The sequence below is a fragment of the Musca domestica genome, unplaced genomic scaffold (genome assembly GCF_030504385.1).
Source record: "Musca domestica strain aabys unplaced genomic scaffold, Musca_domestica.polishedcontigs.V.1.1 8, whole genome shotgun sequence".
Classification (NCBI taxonomy): Eukaryota; Metazoa; Arthropoda; class Insecta; order Diptera; family Muscidae; genus Musca; species Musca domestica.
The window spans coordinates 18,616,309-18,635,681 of record NW_026712409.1 but is presented as its reverse complement, the minus strand read 5'-3'; the positions used below and the strand labels follow the sequence as shown (position 1 = coordinate 18,635,681).

The following is a 19,373-nucleotide window of genomic DNA, read 5'->3' as shown; positions in this document are numbered from 1 at the left end:
GTAAATCTCGATTTACGGCAAACGTTTCCAATCTGAGTCCATTATTTGAAAATTGATTGATTTTCAGTATTTTGAAAATTTTAAAGAATTTTTCAAAAAAAAAAATGCTTGAAATTTAACTTTTGGTTTCTCAAAAGATTTGAAAACCCTCCCACCCAAAAATGTCCTATATGGGGTCCATTTAATATTTAAAACCTTATGTTTCGTGACCTCCTGATATTCGGCATTTTTACGTTTCCACTCCCAATTTCCAATCAAAGTGACCGTAATTTGACAAAGAAAATGTCAGATTTTCCATATTTTGAAGGTCCTGACCAAACTTGTCAGCCCAAGGAACCTGAATAGTTGATATTTTGAAATATTTATTAAAAAAATTCATCTTCACAAATGCTTCCATAGTCCTAGTAACATTTTCGAACCAATTTGACTGTAACTTATTATTTGGAATTCCATCAAACACATCCGTGCAAAAAAAAAATATTCAATGAGGATCCATGTTTTCACATAAGACTTGAGTCTCGAGACTTCTGCCCCAATTTTCCATGAGTAATAGTTGAAAATTTAATATTTTGGTCCAATTTTCCAACCCGTAATAGCTCCAGCTCGACAATTAGGACTCTTAATTTATGGAACACATGCCGTTCCAAAATTTCGGGGTCGTAAATATTTTTTAAGATTTTAGCTTAAAACCCAGATCGCAAATTTTGAATTTGTAGTCAAGGTGCGATTTTAGGTGGCCAAATTTTTAACCGAAGGAACCTGAATAATTGATATTTTCAAATATTTATTAAAACAAATACATCCCCACAAAAAAATTTCCAAGTGGGTCCAAATTTAGGCATAGGCCCCATTGACTGACTACAGGGATTTCCATGGTCCTAGTAAAATTGTCAAGACAAAGTGAGTGTAATTTCCCAGATCGCAAATCGCAAATTTCGAATTCGTGGGCAAAGTCCAATTGTAGGTGTTCTAAAAGACCTGCCAAAAGTTTTCCTGCCCAGGTGGCAATAATTAGTTATTTTGGATTCTGAATTGTTTTTACACATCCCCTTCGGAAAATGTTCAAAGCAGGTCCAGGTTTTGTCATAAGACCCTAAATTTTCTGGGTCTTGAGGGTCCATGGGAAAGAACTTTCAGCCGAAGTGGATGTAATTAGATATTTTAATTGATGGGACACATCCCTGCAAATATTTATAAAGTAGGTCTACGTTTTGCCCTACATAGCAACAGGGTCAGATTTTAAGTGTTTGAGGCCCTGGACCCACTGTCTTTGCCGAAATCATTGAAAATTAAATTTTAAATAAAAATTTAAATATTTGAAAATATTAAATAAAAACGCTCATCTATGCGAAAATGTTCAATCTAGGTCCATTTTTTGATTTAGCGACCGATTTAAGGCATTTCTTAAGGTCTAAAATAAAATTTCCCGCCAAAAATATCTGTAACTTTTTTTTATGTCGCAATCTTAATTGATAGAATACGTCCTCTTCAATATAGAATCGAGGAAGTTCCACTGAAGTTCTGTTAATTAAAGGTCCCGACTGAATTTGGCGGCCAAAGTAACTGAAAACTTCAAATTTGAAGCCTAAATTAACAGAACACACACTCAATTCGAAAAAAGGACTCAATGCAGGCCCACATTTTTTAATAATCTATTATAAGCATTTTAACTGCCCTAACTCCACAATTTCATCGAAATAACTACAATTTCAGATTTGTAACGTGTATTTTTTTATAAGTTTCGACTTGATTAGGAAATTTATTACCAACATCAAGTTTTTCAGTTAAGTTGACTTTAGCGACTTTTTTACTTGTTGTGTGGATTTTGTGAATCTGTCGCTGTCAAAAACAATATTCGATTTCAAGACCACGAATTTTGCCTTCAGCAAAAATATCGCCCCTTCCAACCATAGATTTTGTCCAAAATTAAATATCCGATTTTGAGTTTTCAAGATAAAGTCGAAAATAGATTAGTAGCCAAATTCGACTTAAAAAAATACACAAATAAGTAAAAAACAGCTAATTTCGGCCGGACCGAACTTTAAATAACCTCCGCCATTTGGAAAGAACTTGAAAATTTATAAAAAAAATTAAAAAAATTCCGCTTAAATGATGACCTTTATGCGGGGACTATAAGAAAATATACGAAGGGGCCTGCATCACTAATTTTTTGTCATAGGCTGTAGTAGCCATTGAGATCTTCAAATACGAAATTGGAAACAATTCCGTCAAATAATGAAATAAAGGGAGGTACCGTTATATCGGGGCATTACGAAGGCCTGGACCTGCATAGACAATTTGCTGTCACAGACTGTAGTTCCCATTACGAACTCTAAATACGAAATTTGAAACAACTCCGGTAAATAATGTGGCTAAATTGGTCAAAATATAGAATATGGGGGTACCGTTGTATGTGGACTATACAATATCGTGGACAATTCTCTTCCAGGGGGTAAAGTGCTTAGAAAGAACTTCTGGTGTGGATTTTTAGACAATTTGGAAAATGTAGCTAAAATCATTAAAATATCGAATATAAGGGGTACCGTTATATGGGGGCTATACGATATCTTGGACATATATAGGCAATACTCTCCCAGGGGGTAAGTGCTCAGAAGGAACTCATTTTGTAAATTTGCAGAAAATTTCGTTGAAAAATTTGGCTACAATCATCAAAATACCGAATATCGGGGGTACCATTATATGGGGGCTATACGATAACGTGGGTCTTCGAACTTGACCGGGCTGCAGACAAAAGACGTTTTAACTCTAGCGTGATTACAACAGACGGATAGACGGACGGACAGGGCAAAATCGTCTTAGAATTTTACGCTGATCAATAATATTTGTACTTTCTTGGGTCTCAAATTATTATTTCGATGAGTTACAAACGGAATGATTATGTATGGTGGAGGGTATAAAAATAGGTTAATCGTTGCATACTTTTCGACGCATATAATGCGAATTAAAGATATTGAAAAACCTAAAATTTAAAAAAAGTCGACTAATCGTTTTTCTGAAAGTCGACTTACACGTCCCTATTTTGCTCGGATCGAAAAGTCGACCTAAGGTGAGAATACATAAAACGCTTTTTTGACTGGATTAATTCATCGGCTGTCTTCTTCGAAAAAGAACAAAGAAGCGTCGAGCCAAAATCACACTAAGTCACCCTAAAACCCCTTTGCTCTTTTACGAAGAGGTCAGCCGTTAACTTAAGCTGGTCAAAAAAGCGTTTTATATAGTCTCAGCTTTATGCTTTCGACAGAACTAGGTTGTAAACTTGTAAATATAAAATTCAAATCCAAATGGGTTGAAAATCGACTTCATGTCTGAAAGCGAAAAATTCATCTCCGGGTGAAACTTGTCAGTTTGCAAATTTAGATAAAAAATGAATTAGAAAAAAATCATCTTCCGAGACTCGTGTTCTCAAATTCTAGGTAAGTAATTGCCGATCCATTTTCTTGTATACGAAATATTCTTAGATTGTAAAAATATTTGTAGAAATTAATTACGTTTTTTAAATGTTTTTGTATCATAATGAAATGGAATTTTATTAAAAAATAATTTCGTCATATTTTTATTATATTTATATAAGTTAAAATTATATTTTGAAAATTTTATAAATTATAAAATATGTCGTCATATTTATATTATATTTGTGTAAGTTAAACAAATTAAATATTTCCCAAATTAATAAAATTTCGAATTTCTTCAAAAAAAAAAATTAATTTAAAAAAATTTTACTTATTTGGTTAATTGCTTGGCTTAAGGTCATTCATTAAAAAACTATGTTTTTCATTTTTGAATTTTTCCTTTTTTATTCATCCAATATTTCGATTTCCTCCGGAAATCATCTTCAGGGATCTGTTTTACAAAAACACAAATTATAAACTGATTTTAACAATATATAACACAATAAATAACATAAATTTTTAAAGTAAAAGCTCGTCTATTGAGTTTAAATGTTTACATTTTTCAAAAAAAAAAAATAATTTTTCAAAAAAAAATTAATAAAAAAGTAAATTTAAAACAAATATTAAATTTAAAAAAACAAAAAAAATTATTTAAAAAAAATTAAATTTAAGAAAAAATAATTTAAAAAATAACTTAATTTTTTTAAAAAAAATTAATTTTTTTTTCAAATATCAATTTTTTTTTAATAATTAAAATAATATTTTATAGAAAATAGTTCCTTTCCCTTTTTCCCTAAACTCAGTATTTTAATGTGTAATGTGTTTTGAGTATTTCACATATTTTTTTTATTAATTAATTTTAACCACAAACTCCAAAATGTTTTATGTCAATAATATACAACATAGTTTAATATAATTTAGGATCTGTTTCTCTATAACAATAACAAAAGTGAACTCAAAATAAAAATCAACAATTTCAATGAGTATTTTTATTTATTTTTATTTTATTTTATTTTTTTTTTTTTTTTTTTTTTTGTATAAAAAGTAAATATTCAAAAAATTTAAGAAAAATTTAAGAAAAAATAATTTAAAAAATAACTTAATTTTTTAAAAAAAATTAATTTTTTTTTTTCAAATATCAATTTTTTTTTTAATAATTAAAATAATATTTTATAGAAAATAGTTCCTTTCCCTTTTTCCCTAAACTCAGTATTTTAATGTGTGTTTACAATTTAGTTTTGAGTATTTCACATATTTTTTTATTAATTAATTTTAACCACAAACTCCAAAATGTGTTATGTCAGTAATATACAATATAGTTTAATATTATTTAGCATCAGTTTCTCTATAACAATAACAAAAGTGAACTCAAAAGAAAAATCAACAATTTCAATGAGTATTTTTATTTATTTTTATTTTATTTATTTATTTTTTTTTTTTTTTTTGTATAAAAAGTAAATATTCAAAAAATTCAAAACCTACAAAAAATAGGTGTTTTACTTTCAAGTTCACATTCGAATCGTCATGAAAAAACAGGCCATATTTTTTTTTTCTTAATACCCTTGTTTTCAATCTTAAACTTTTAATAGACTTTTTCCCAAAAAATGATTCATTTCAAAATGGATTTTAAGTTTCTCTTTCCAATATCTGTTTACTATGAAATTAAGAGAATTATGAATAATTTTCTTATTTCCCACACTCGCTCTCTCTAAATCCCTCTCCCATCGCATCTCCCTCAAAAAAAAATAGTGTTCATCTCATCATTGGTTATAACTGCCACCATCTTTTGTATAACAGCAAAAAAACTAATTTTTTTTTCTCTCTCTCTCCCCTCTCCCCACCTCATTTAGATCCCTCGCCAATGGATGAACGATCTGGCCACGAACAACGTTATCCCTGTATGGTTTGTGGCAAGAGCTATTTGCGCAAGGGCCATCTAAAGCGACACATGACCAACGAATGCATTGGCATTCAGCCGAAATATATGTGTGATGTATGTCCGGCACGCTATAAGCGTAGCGAGGATTTGCGAAGACATTTGTTGAGGGCCCACAATATTGTCAGATCTGGACAACGTAGCCGGACCATTGATGATTATGTTATTGGTACGGCGTCAACGGAATACTATGATCATTCAAGGGGGGCAAGTGCAGTTCCTGACGCTGCGGTAATGGAGCGGCCCATATACATAAGTGAATTTGAAACTCCTTCTCAATACCACACTGGCAGCAAGCAACTGCAGGCACCTACTCCAAGCAATCATCAGCAGCAGTATCAGCATCGACTTCATTCAGCTTCCAGCTCGGATTTTGACAATCAACATTTTCTCGACTATTGAGCTATCTATCCAAACATGTATCTCCACATCCTTCCTAGGAATAAGGTATTTCTTGGATATTCGGGGAGGGTAAGCCTCCCACTCCCAACTCTTGACCAATTGAAATGTACAAAATAAATAGTTAATTGTATTTAAAAAATATAATAATTTATGTAGTTCTATTTATGTTGTAAATAATAAACTGTATTTGTTTATAATAATTAGACGATTGATCCTTTATGTTTTGTGTGTCCTTAATGTCTGTGTGTTAGAGAAATTAGAAATTAAATTTAAATATAAGTTGATATAAATGAAGTATTTTCAAATTGTTTTTAAAATGCTGTCAAATTATTCGCATTTAAAATAAGACTAAAAATGTTGTAAAAATCCGTGATAAAAAGGTAACCACAACTTTTACATGTAGCTATGTCCATAGGGAAGCCATAAAAAAATCTAAAATAAAAATCGATTTCTAATCACGAGGTACTGCAAAAAAATTCTTCGTCTTAGAGTCAATCTCTTGAAGAAGTAATTTAAGGAGCAACACAGCTTTTCTTAAAAGTTCCATCATTTCAGTTCCTCAAAGAGCTGTACCAGATTCCATTTAAATTCTCTAATTTAAAGTCTTAAGGAAGCTGTAAAAATGTCCACGATTTAAGACCTTCTGGATATAACATCTCCCTTAGAGATCAGCAAAAAATTGTTAAAAAAAAATGACAATCACAGGCCGGGCCAAACTTTTAATAACCTCCACCATTTCCAAGAAAATGGAAAATTTTCAAAAAAAAAACTCCGAAAACTACCACTTAAATGAAAACCGTTATATGGGGACTATACGAAGACGTGGACCTGCATACGATTTTATTTTGTCATGGGAGGCTGTAGTGCCCATTACGAACCTCAAATACGAAATTTGTTACAATTACGGTGAATTATGTCGTAAAAATCATGAAAATACGGAATATCGGGAGGTACTGTCATATGGAGGATATACGAAATGTGAACCTGCATGCGAATTTTTTTTTTTTTTTTGCCATAAGTTGTAGTACCCATTAAGATTTTTCAAAACGAAATTTGAAACGATTCCGGTGAATAATGTTACTGAAATCATCAAAATACCGAATATCGGGAGGTACCGCTATATGGGGGTTATACAAAGACGTGGACCTGCATACGAAATTTTTTGTCATGGGCTGTAGTACCCGTTACGAACTTTAAATACGAAATTTTAAATAATTCCGGTGAATAATGTCGCTAAAATCATGAAAAACCCGAAAATCGGGAGGAGTGGCTATACGAAGATCTAAACCTGCATACAAAAATTTTTGCCATAGATTGTAGTATTCATTAGGATCTTCCAGTAGGAAATTTGAAACGATTCCGGTGAATAATGTCGCTGAAATCATGAAAATATCGAATATCGGGAGGTACCGTTATATGGGGGCTATACGAAGACCTAGACCTGCATACGAAATTTTTTGTCATAGGCTGTAGTACCCATTACGAACTTCAAATACGAAATTCGAAATAATTCCGGTAAATAATGTCGCTAAAATCATGAAAATACCGAATATCGGGAGGTATCGTTATATGGGGGCTATACGCAAACGTGAACCGACATGGACCATTTACGAACTAAACCTGCCTACCGGTAAACTATGCATGTATGCAAAATTTTACACGTATATCTCAATTCGTTCGAAAGATAGCATGACTACAACAGACAGACGGACTTCGCTAGATCGTCTTAGAATTTTTTGCTGATCCAGAATATATATACTTTGTAGGGTCTATTATGAATATTTCGAGGAGTTACAAACGGAATGATATAACCTCCATAGAATGGTCGAGGGTATAAAAATATTTTACTGCACAGAAATAGAAGCCGTAATCCGATTTTGCTCCAACTTTGCAAATCCTAATATTTTCATCAGTGTTAGGTCAGGTGCGAAAATGGATAATATCGGTCCACTCCATCAAGTACCTCCCCCACAAAGGGTCGAAATTTTGAATAATTATAACTCTTATAAAATGTGATGTAAGAATTCAAATTTCACACATCCCAATATTTTTATAAACCCAAGATTTGGTGCTAAGATGGAATATATCGGTCCTCAGATTCTGGTACCTCCCCAAAAGGGCCAAAATTTTGAATATCCGTTAAGCTAATAAAACTCAAAATTAATATCCGATTCCACTTAGACTTGGTATATCTGAATATTTCTTTCAACACAGGATCTGTTATAAAGACGGTAGAGATCCCTCTGGTACCTCCCCAAAAAACTGTCAAAGTTTTAAATAACCAAAACGTTTATAAAATCCGAAATAAGCATTGAATATCCATGAAGCTCATAAAACGAGAAATTAATATCCGATTCCACTTAGACTTGGTACATCTCAATATTTCCATCAACACAAGATCTGTTATAAAAATGGTAGAGATTAAAGCATTCAATTTGGAACCTCCCCCACAAATGACCGAAACGATTATTAAATCCGAAATAAGCCTCCAGTTCTCGTCATATTTCACACATCCTATTATTTCTACTAACACAAGAACTGCTGTGAAAATGACACTACAAGGGGTCAACATTTTGAATATTTATGAAGCTCATAAAACGCGAATTTAACATCCGATTCCATTCAGACTAGGCACATCTCAATATTTCCATCAACCAAGATCTGTTTTTAAAATGGTAGAGAGTAGAACATTCCTTCTGGAACATCCCCCAGAATCCAGGTTTAAAGGCCTAAAGTGACTCTATAATGGCTTAGAGGAGCAACAAAAATTTCTTCAAAAAATCCACGATGTAGGTACTTAGAGGAGTTTCAAAGATATCTAGGATTAAAGACCTTAGGAGATCTAGTTTTTTTTTTTTAATTAACAATTTAAGTTTTTTCAGAGGCTTGTAAATTTTTTTTAAAAACCGGGCACCTCAATAAGCTATAAGTATTTCTTGAACAAATGCAGGATTAAAAAAAAACACAATTTAAGGTCTTTAGGGAGCTTCAAAAAATTCTTTTAAAAAAGTTTCTTAAAAAATCTATGACTTGAGGTCTTAGGAGTGCCATAAATATTTCATACCAAAATCCACAAATGAATGTCTTAGGGGAGACATGAAATCTACGATTTAGGGTCTTGGGGAAGTTATTAAAATTTATTTAAAAATTCACCGAGATCGGTCATTAGTTAGGTTACAAAAATTCAATTCAAAATATTCAAGATTTACTGTCTAAGGAGATATTTAAAAATTATTTTAAAAATTTCACGGTCCTTATGGGACCTGGAAAAATTGGAAACTTACAAATCCAACTTTTGAAACCTGGAAACATTTTGAATAAATGTAAATTTAATCCCAAGAGGAGGCTTTTGGAGTTTTTCTTTAAAAGTCACTTTTTAGAACACTTAAGGAGATGTACAAATTTCTTTCAAGATCCATGACTAGAGGTCTTCAGGTACTAACAGCATGTGACCGAAAATTGTCTATGCAGGTCCAGGTCTTCGTATAGCTCCGATATAACCGTATCTCCCCACATTCGGTTTTTTTTTTTGATGATTTTAGCCACATTATTCACCGATTTTTTTCTTCAAGTTTTTAATATTGTAATGGCTTATGGCAAAATTTGACTATCTCAATCCCAATATAACGGCTATATTCGGTATTTTTAGGATTTTAAAAGAATTTTTAACGGATTTTAATTTTCCAAATTTGTTAAAAATGGTGACGGGTATTCAAAATTCGGTCCAGCCGAACATACTGTTTTTTTTTTTTAAATATGTCCAAGTCGATTTTCGAAGGATTAACTATTGAAATTATGTCACGGAATACTGCCCAGGTATTACCCTTAGACTTGTGACCAGGGTCATTTGTCCAATATTCACGCATTCCGTCGTGCTGTTAGTTGTTGTGGTCCATTTTACCGCTAAATATAAACCAATGTTCATCCAAAATGCTAGAACTCTTCCCTGTCCTTAACTTTCTTTTTCACACAAAAATAGTGGTCATTCCACCGCTGTCCCAAACTCTAACTTCTTGCGAGATTTCGTGACATTTCAAATCAGGAACATTTTTAGTTGTTGGTCCATTTCAACCCCTAAATATATTGCGGACATCTTTAAAAACAATAGGCCTAGCCCTTCTGGGACTAGCCCTACCCATGTGAACATTTCGTGAGGATCCGACGATAATTGCGACCATCTCCAAGAGCAATAGGCTTCTATTCTAGTCCTAACCCCACCTCCAATCTAAACTTCCCTGAAGATCAGGCCCTTGTGAACATTTTCGTGAGAATCCGACGATAAATGCGATCATCTCCAAAAGCCTATTGATTTTCTGCTATTCTGTTCCTAGCCCCACCTCCCTAGAGTTATTACAAATTAACATGGACATATGGACATACATAGCCAGATCGACTCAGCTCGACGAGATCGGAAGATCCATATATACTTTCCTATGTGGGAAATCAATATTTCGAGGTGTTACATAATTTTTGGCCTAATCAAACTTAGTGTTGTAGGGTATAATTATAAATATTCCAAAATATAAATATTCTTAAATATAAATATATACAAATATTTCATAATCCATCATTCATAACAACAGTGACGGTTTCTTTAAAAAAAAGTCCTGGACTTTCGGTCTTAAGGGTTTCAAAAATATAGTCCCTTAAGCACCTGTAAAAATTTCTGTAAATATTTCAGGAAACTTCTTTGATATTCCTGATTTAAATTCCATAAAAATCTGCATATAATTTCATTAAAAGAAATCCCTGTTTGGGGTCTCAAAGGATCTGTAAAGTTGTCCCTAAAAAATTACATGATGTATTGGGAGAAATATAAATTTTTAAACATTGGTGATTTGGAGAGCTTAAAAAATTATTTAAAAAATCCACTACGACAATCTTAAGGAGCCTATAAACATTTCTGTAAAAAAAACACAATTTAATGTTTAGTGGTAATGGATCATTTGAAGTAAGTATAAATGGATAATGCTTTGGTTGATTGGTTTCCCAGATGGTTGGGTTAGTAGTAGAAAAAGTCATAATTAACAACCCCCCCACCCCAAAACAGACACACACCCCACCCTACCTGAAAAAATTAAATATTTAAACTATTGGAAAATATCTCCAACTCATTTCTGCAATACATTTTCTCTTTTTGTTTCTTTTTTTTTTTATATTTTCTCCTCTCTTTAGATTTCGATCAAATGCTGGCCTTTCTGCCGCCCTTTGCTGGTCGTTACCCGTGCATGACATGCGGACGCAGTTATTTACGACGTGGCCATCTGAAGCGACATGTGACCAAGGAATGCATTGGCGTCGAACGACAATTCAAATGTAGACTCTGTTCGATGAGCTATAAACGTAACGATTGTCTGCGGCGTCACATGATCAGTGTGCACTACAAAGATATAGCCATGTGAGGGAGAGCAGAGCAGAGAGAGAGAGAGAGATGAGAAATGAGAGAAAAAGTAACTGACTGAAGTACATCGATCAAACAAACAAAAACGAAATACTCATTGTCTTCCGTATCGATACCAAGCCATTTGGGATTGATTTGTAAATTTTTGACATTCCTTAGTTTGTAGTCCATAATTCCTATGCCGCATTCCTGCCAGCACACACACACACACACGCACTGCACATTGCCATGTATGATAAATAAGTATGTATTACAACATGTATATGAATAATTGAATATTATTTGATTTTTTTTTTTTTTTTTTTTTTTTGTAAAAAATTATTTTTAAGAAATTTAATTAAAAAAAATTGTTTTATAATAAAAAAATAATAATAAATTTTTTTAAAGAGTCCTCCATCTCTTGCCTTGAGGGATAATTTCTCAAAAAAAGGTCTAAATAGAAGCTATCCAATTATTTTTAAAACCTACAAAAAAAGTCCAAAGGGGAATATTAAAAAATTATATAAAAATTAACGCTACAGAGAAGCTTTCGTAGGAGTTTTTTTAAGATCTAAATAGGAGCTATAAATTTATTTAAAAAAAATTAAAATCTGACAAATAATTACAAAAACTTCCGATTCCAAGCTACAGTAAAAATAAATAAAAAAAATTAAAAAAATAAATAAAAATTAAAAAAAATATCCACGATTTTAGGCTCAGAAAAAAATTGACGATTATCCAATCCAACAAATGATTACCAAAAATTTCTGATTTCATTTTTTTCTGAAGCTATAAAAATAAATAATAAAAAAATATCCACAATTTAAGCCTCAGAAAAGTTCACAAAAAGCCCTTGAAAATTAGGAAGAATTTTAAAAGTTGCATTCAAAAATCCAAGCTATAGATAGATTTTTTTTAATCATAATCTACGATTAAGGGCTGAGGAGGAGTTATAAAAATTTATTTGAAAAATTTCCTATAAAAATAAAAAAATCTACAACTTAAGTCTTTCGAGAAGCCGTAAAAGTTTTGACCCTTTGTGGAGGAGGTACCAGACGGAAGGGTCCAATATCTACCATCTTTATAACAGATCTTGTGTTGATGGAAATATTGAGATGTTCCAAGTTCGAATGGAATTGGATGTTAATTTCGCGTTTTATGAGCTTCATGAATATTCAAAATTTTGACCCTTTGTGGGGGAGGTACCAGAAGGAGTAGACCGATGTATTCCTTCTTCACCACAGACGTTGGATTAATAAAAATATTGTAATGGGTATAATTTGAAGAGAACCGGATGCTTATTTCGGATTTTATGATCGTTTTGGTTATTCAAAACTTCGACCCTTTGTGGGGCAGGTACCAGAAAAAATTGGCTGATCTCTACCAGCTTCATAACAGATCTTGCCTTGATAGAAATATTCAGATGTTCGAAGTCTGAATGAAATCGGGTGTTAATTTCGTGTTTTATAAGCTTCATGAATATTCAGAATTTTGACCCTTTGTAGGGGAGGTACCAGATGAAATGATCGGATACATTCCATCTTCGCATCAGATCTAGTTTTAGTAGAAATAAAGAGATGTGTGAAATATAAAGAGAAACGGATGCTTATTTCGGATTTTATAATCGTTTTGGTTATTCAAAACTTCGACCCTTTGTGGGGGAGGTACCTGAAGGAATGGTCTGATCTCTACCATCTTTATAGCAGATCTTGTGTTGAGGGAAATATTGAGATGTTCGAAGTCTGAATGAAATCGGGTGTTAATTTCGTGTTTTATAAGCATCATGAATATTCAAAATTTTGAACCTTTGTGGGGGCGGTACCAGATGAAATGATCGGATACATTCCATCTTCACATCAGATCTAGTTTTAGTAGAAATAAAGAGATGTGTGAAATATAAAGAGAAACGGATGCTTATTTCGGATTTTATAATCGTTTTGGTTATTCAAAACTTCGACCCTTTGTGGGGGAGGTACCTGAAGGAATGGTCTGATCTCTACCATCTTTATAGCAGATCTTGTGTTGAGGGAAATATTGAGATGTTCGAAGTCTGAATGAAATCGGGTGTTAATTTCGTGTTTTATAAGCATCATGAATATTCAAAATTTTGAACCTTTGTGGGGGCGGTACCAGATGAAATGATCGGATACATTCCATCTTCACATCAGATCTAGTTTTAGTAGAAATAATGAGATGTGTGAAATATAAAGAGAAACGGATGCTTATTTTGGATTTTATGATCGTTTTGGTTATTCAAAACTTCGACCCTTTGTGGGGGAGGTACCACAAGGAATGGTCTGATTTCTACCAGCTTTATAACAGATCTTGAGTTGATAGAAATATTGAGATTTGTCAATTTTGAATGGAGTCGGATGTTAATTTCACGTTTTATGAGCTGCATAGATTTTCAAATTTTTAACCCTTTGTGGGGGAGGTACCAGAAGGAGTCGACCGATATATCCCATCTTCACACCAGACTTTGGGTTAATAAAAATATTGAGATATGTGTAATTTGAAGACAATTGGACTCTTACATCGTATTTTATAAGAGATATAATTATTCCAAATTTTGGCCCTTTGTGGGGGAGGTACTTGATGGAGGGGACCAATATTATCCATTTTCGCACCTGACCTAGCAATGATAAAAATATTAGGATTCGCAAAGTTCGAGCAAAATCGGATTATCCTCTCTCTTTCTGTGCAGAAAATATATTTTTTGAAAATTTCGACATTTTGTGGGGGAGCTACCAGAAGGGATGGACCGACACATTCCATTTTCACACCAGACCTTGGGTTAGTAAAATTATTAGGATGTGTGAAATTTGAAGACAATCGGACTTTTACTTCACATTTTATAAAAGTTGTAATTATTCAAAATTTTGACCCTTTGTGTGGGAGGTACCTGACGGAGTGGACCCATGTTGTCCATTTTCTCACCAAACCTAGCACTGAGGAAAATATTAGGATTCACAAAGTTGGAGTAAAATCGCATTATAGTTTCTCTTCCTGTGCAAAAAATATATTTTTTGAAAATTTTGACCTTTTGTGTGGGAGGTACCAGAATTGCCCATCTCCGAACTCGATCTAAGTTTGACAATAAAATTATGATGTACCAAGTTTGGATCAAATCGGATACTCTCTTCGAGAGTTATCGTGCGCATCAGCCAGCCAGACCGACAGAGAGACAGACGGACGGACATCGGTAGATCGACTCCAAATGTCCTGAAACGGATTTGGTCCTAAGAGGCCTAGGGTCTAAAACCGTTATTTCGTTATTTTCGTTATCATTTGACTGTATCAAATGATATATACCCTCTCTAGCCATATGGCTGAGAATATAATGATCGGTACTGGACTTTCGGGGAGCTCCACTCCCACTACTTAAAAAATCCACTACTTAGGGCCTTAGGGGGAGTTATAAAAATGCATTTTTAAATACTACGATTTAAAAAAAATCAAGAATAATAATTTTTGAAAGGCTATAAAAATAATAAAAATTAATTTAAAAATTCTTGTTTTTTTTTTGCCTGAAGAAAGCTATAAAAATTATCTTAAATAATTAACAGTTTATTCTCCTGGTATGGAGGAATATTATTTTTAAATTCTTAAATTTATATCCCCGACTGGCATTAGAAATTATTTAAAAAATATCAAGATTTAAGGTCCTAAAATTGCTTTTAATTAATTAATTAATTTAATTTAATTAATTTAATTAAGAACTAGTCCCATAAAGGATCTGGTAAAATTTCCTTGAAAATACCAGACATTTCTGTTCAGGTCTTCTTGAGGAGAGGCCTTCTGTATACGGAAGATCTGGGGTAGGTCATCATCGTTGTATAGGCGACCTGTGATAAAACTTCAATCTGGAGAAGGTCAATTAAAGTTGTTCTCTTAATTGAAGAACTCTCAGTTGTACAACGGACAGGAAAGTATTTTGTCTATAGAAGAGAGGAGAAGCAGAGGGCACTCTTGGAAGTCAATTTTTTCTTACTCAAGGTGAGTATCCATAGTCCTCATAGTAAGCATCCAATTTTCTTACATTACTTTATTAAAATGGAATTTTTTCAATTGTTTTTTTTTTTTCTAGACCTGACATTTTACCCCATCTCCCCGCTCTTTGTGGGAAAATTATTTTCTTTAGCAAGGTAAGTGCGATTTTCTACAAGAATTTTGTTTTTGTATCTTGAAAAACAAAAAAAAATAACATCTTCCTCATCTTTTAGTTTCAAAACTGAAAATTTAATCCATTTTTAACACGCCCTGTCACCACAAAGCAACAATGAAGAAAATACCTTCATCATGATTCTCTCAACATCTTGGTTTCTCTGAGGCATCCCTACTTCCCTTAACGTTAATAAATGCAACAAAAAACATTATTCGCATTTTTATTTGCCTGGCATTGCACAGAACAACAGGTTTTTTCTTTGTTGGAAGCAGAAGAAGAAGAAAAACAACCTCAACGCTACATCTTTAAATGCAGAGCTACACCCTTTAAACACGACAACCACCTAATGGAAATGTTATTATCCTTTTGCCATCATCCTTAAATGTGAGTACGGCAAAAATGTATTTCTATTTGAGATTTTTAAAAACAAAACAGAGTAAGACTTATTTTCTCTCTTTTTCTCACTCTCATAAGAGTTTTATTATAACGGCCCTCTCCTTAAAGTTTGAAACGGACATAACTAAGAGAGACGCACACGCACACCCAGGCACATCACTCACTCTGATCCCTTTTTTTTTGTGATTTTTCGATCTGTCTAAAAATAAGTTTTCCTGCTAAGGAAAATTCCATATTTTCATCACATCATATGTCCGCACTCGCATCGCTTTCTTTTATCCACAACACACTCATGGTTTACGAAATTCTTACAGAGAGCACAGAGAGGATGAAGGCTTTATCAGAGGATAATGGTATTGGTTGAATAAGTACAGTTATCCTTGTTAATGAAAGGTCGCAGACGATGAAAACAAAATAATTAAATTTTACATGAGATTTTTTTATTTATCGAAATTAGTACTAAGAGGTACTAAAGTGCGACAAGGGCGCGATAGACGTTACAATTTTGAATGTGGATTAACCGATCAAGCCAATAACCAAAATGATGTAGGAAAATAGGGTCGACATCAAAAGAATACCAAAAGTACTGAACGGTATTTTCTGTCTTCTATTCTATACGAAGACCTACTGGTCTTCTAAGACCTACTGGTCTTCTATACGAAGACCCACTGGTCTTCTAAGACCTACTGGTCTTCTATACGAAGACCTACTGGTCTTCTATACGAAGACCTACTGGTCTTCTATACGAAGACCTACTGGTCTTCTATACGAAGACCTACTGGTCTTCTATACGAAGACCTACTGGTCTTCTATACGAAGACCTACTGGTCTTCTATACGAAGACCCACTGGTCTTCTATACGAAGACCTACTGGTCTTCTATACGAAGACCCACTGGTCTTCTATACGAAGACCTTCTGGTCTTCAAAAGATAAGACCCTCTTCTGGTCTTCTATGCGAAGACCCCCTTCTGGTCTTCTAAAGAGAAGACCCTCTTCTGGTCTTCTAAAGAGAAGACCCTCTTCTGGTCTTCTAAAGAGAAGACCCTCTTCTGGTCTTCTAAAGAGAAGACCCTCTTCTGGTCTTCTAAAGAGAAGACCCCCTTCTGGTCTTCTAAAGAGAAGACCCTCTTCTGGTCTTCTAAAGAGAATACCCTCTTCTGGTCTTCTAAAGAGAAGACCCTCTTCTGGTCTTCTATGCGAAGACCTTCTGGTCTTCTATGAGAAGAGACCCTCTTCTGGTCTTCTATGAGAAGACCCTCTTCTGGTGTTCTATGAGAAGACCCTCTTCTGGTGTTCTATGAGAAGACCCTCTTCTGGTCTTCTATGAGAAGACCCTCTTCTGGTCTTCTAAAGAGAAGCCACTGGTCTTCTAAAGAGAAGACCCTGGTCTTCTATGATAAGACCCTGGTCTTCCATAAGAAGACCCTCTAGTCTACTATGAGAAGACCCTCTAGTCTTCTATGAGAAGACCCTCTTCTGGTCTTCTATGAGAAGACCCTCTAGTCTTCTATGAGAAGACCCTCTTCTGGTCTTCTATGAGAAGACCATCTGACCTTCTATGAGAAGACCATCTGACCTTCTATGAGAAGACCATTTGGCCTTCTATGAGAAGACCTTCTGGCCTTCTATGAGACCTCTTGGTCTTCTTTGAGAAGACCCTCTTCTGGTCTTCTATGAGAACACCCTCTTCTGGACTTCTAAGGAGAAGACCTTCTGGTCTTCTAAGGATAAGACCTTCAGGTCTTCTAAGGAGAAGACATTCAGGTCTTCTAAGGAGAAGACCTTCTGGTCTTCTAAGGAGAAGACCTTCTGGTCTTCTAATGAGAAGACCTTCTGGTCTTCTATACGAAAACCCTCCGGTCGTCTATACGAAGACCCTCCGGTCGTCTATACGAAGACCCTCCGGTCGTCTATACGAAGACCCTCCGGTCTTCTATACGAAGGCCTTCAGGGCTTCCCTTTGGTCTTCTATTAGAAGACCCTCTGATCTTCTATGAGAAAACCTTCTGGTCTTCTATAAGAAGACGCACTGGTCTTCTATGAGAAGACCTTCTGGTCTTCTATGAAATGTGTTTACGAGCCATCTGGTCGTCTAATTAAAAGACCTTCTGGTCTTCAATGAGAAGACCTCTGATCTTCTATTAGAAGACCCTCTGGTCTTCTATAAGAATGCCCTCTGGTCTTCTAGCAGAAGACCCTCTGGTCTTCTATGAAAAGGCCCTCTGATCTTCTATGGCATAGCAGGTGAATTGGGCGAAAATCTCCAAAAAAAATTGTTTGTACATCCCACAAAAGGGACAGTAACCACCCTCCTTAAATTACAAATCAAATAGCCGAGAAACACCCCTCTTGACCACCAAAACAGACGCCAGGACATGCCCTTGCCAAATGGTCAATTGATTGGTCATTGGTCACACACAAAGTCACGTACCCATGGAGCAGACCAGGATGCCATTTGTATATGGGTACATGTGTGCGTGTGTGTACGTGTGTTCAACAAATTCTGTTCCATGTTTGCGTGACCGAAACAAAAAACCTAACCAAACATAACCTTGAAAACTTCATTCTCTTTGTTTAGCTGACCTTCAAAATAGAAATGTTTGTTGTTGTTGTTGGTTTTGAAAAGGATATCGATGGATGTTTAACCAGCATTTATTGGAAAATATTGATTTGTAACTGAGTGGTGATAATATGTTGTTGATTTTATGACGAGGATGGTATAGAAATAAAGGGAAATTTAGAGGACCTTTAAATGAATCTGTGAGGATTTTCATGCTGTCTTTAAGAAAATCCATTTGGGCTTCTATAAGAAGGACTTCAGCTCCTTTAAGAGCAGATTTTTGGTCACCTTTTTGGCGATCTTGTGGCCTGCTGTGGTAGAGCCTTTTTGTTTTCCGTGAGAAAACCTTCTGGTTTTCTCTGAGAGGACCTATTACAAAAAATTGTTCCTGACTTCTGAAAGAAAATTTCAGACTTCTGAAAGAAGATTTATTGATCTTAAACCGGAAAAGTTTCTCATTCTCTGTGAGGAGATCTTTTATGAAAAGAACTTGTAGTTTTCAATTAAAAGACCTGCTGGTCTTCAACAGTGATACCTTCGGGTATTATGTTAGATGACTTTTTAGTTTTCGTTTATATTCCCTTCTAAGCTTCTTGGCGTATAAATCTCTTCTTTTTCTTTCTTTTTCATGGTCTCATACCACCCTCGTTAATTTGGGAAAATTTCAAATTTCATGGGAATTTCAAAGTTTCCAACAGAGGCTGTTGCTTTTATTTCCAATTTCAATGGAAAAACAAAATTCCCAAAATAGACAGGAAAATATGCAAGGCAGACAAAATAAAGTAAAAGTGTCGAATGGTTGTAGATTCGTAGGTAGGTAGCAAAAAATAAATCTGGCAAAAGGATATGCAACAACAACGGCAACCACACAAAGCAAAATAGGATGCTTGCTCACTCACACACACACACTTAGACCAAAATAGAGATCTTTTTGAGTCTAGCTCAAAGTTATGGTGGTTCAATGATTGTCGTTGTCTTTGTTGTCGTTGTAATTTGTTATTGTTGTTTTTGTTATTTTAATCCAGACATTAGCCAAACAAAGCATTCGACAGACACTTGCAACGCTTCCAGGCAGACATCCTTTTTTTGTGAAAATGCCTGCACATACAATAGATTGTTGTTG

The 19,373-nt window shown here is 34.2% G+C and overlaps 1 protein-coding gene across 1 annotated transcript in view; it reads left to right on the top strand.

Moving 5' to 3' along the window:
• Positions 1-19,373, top strand: part of LOC101899414 (longitudinals lacking protein, isoforms F/I/K/T) — a 301,516-nt gene that overhangs the window by 269,959 nt on the left and 12,184 nt on the right. The window lies entirely within an intron of this gene.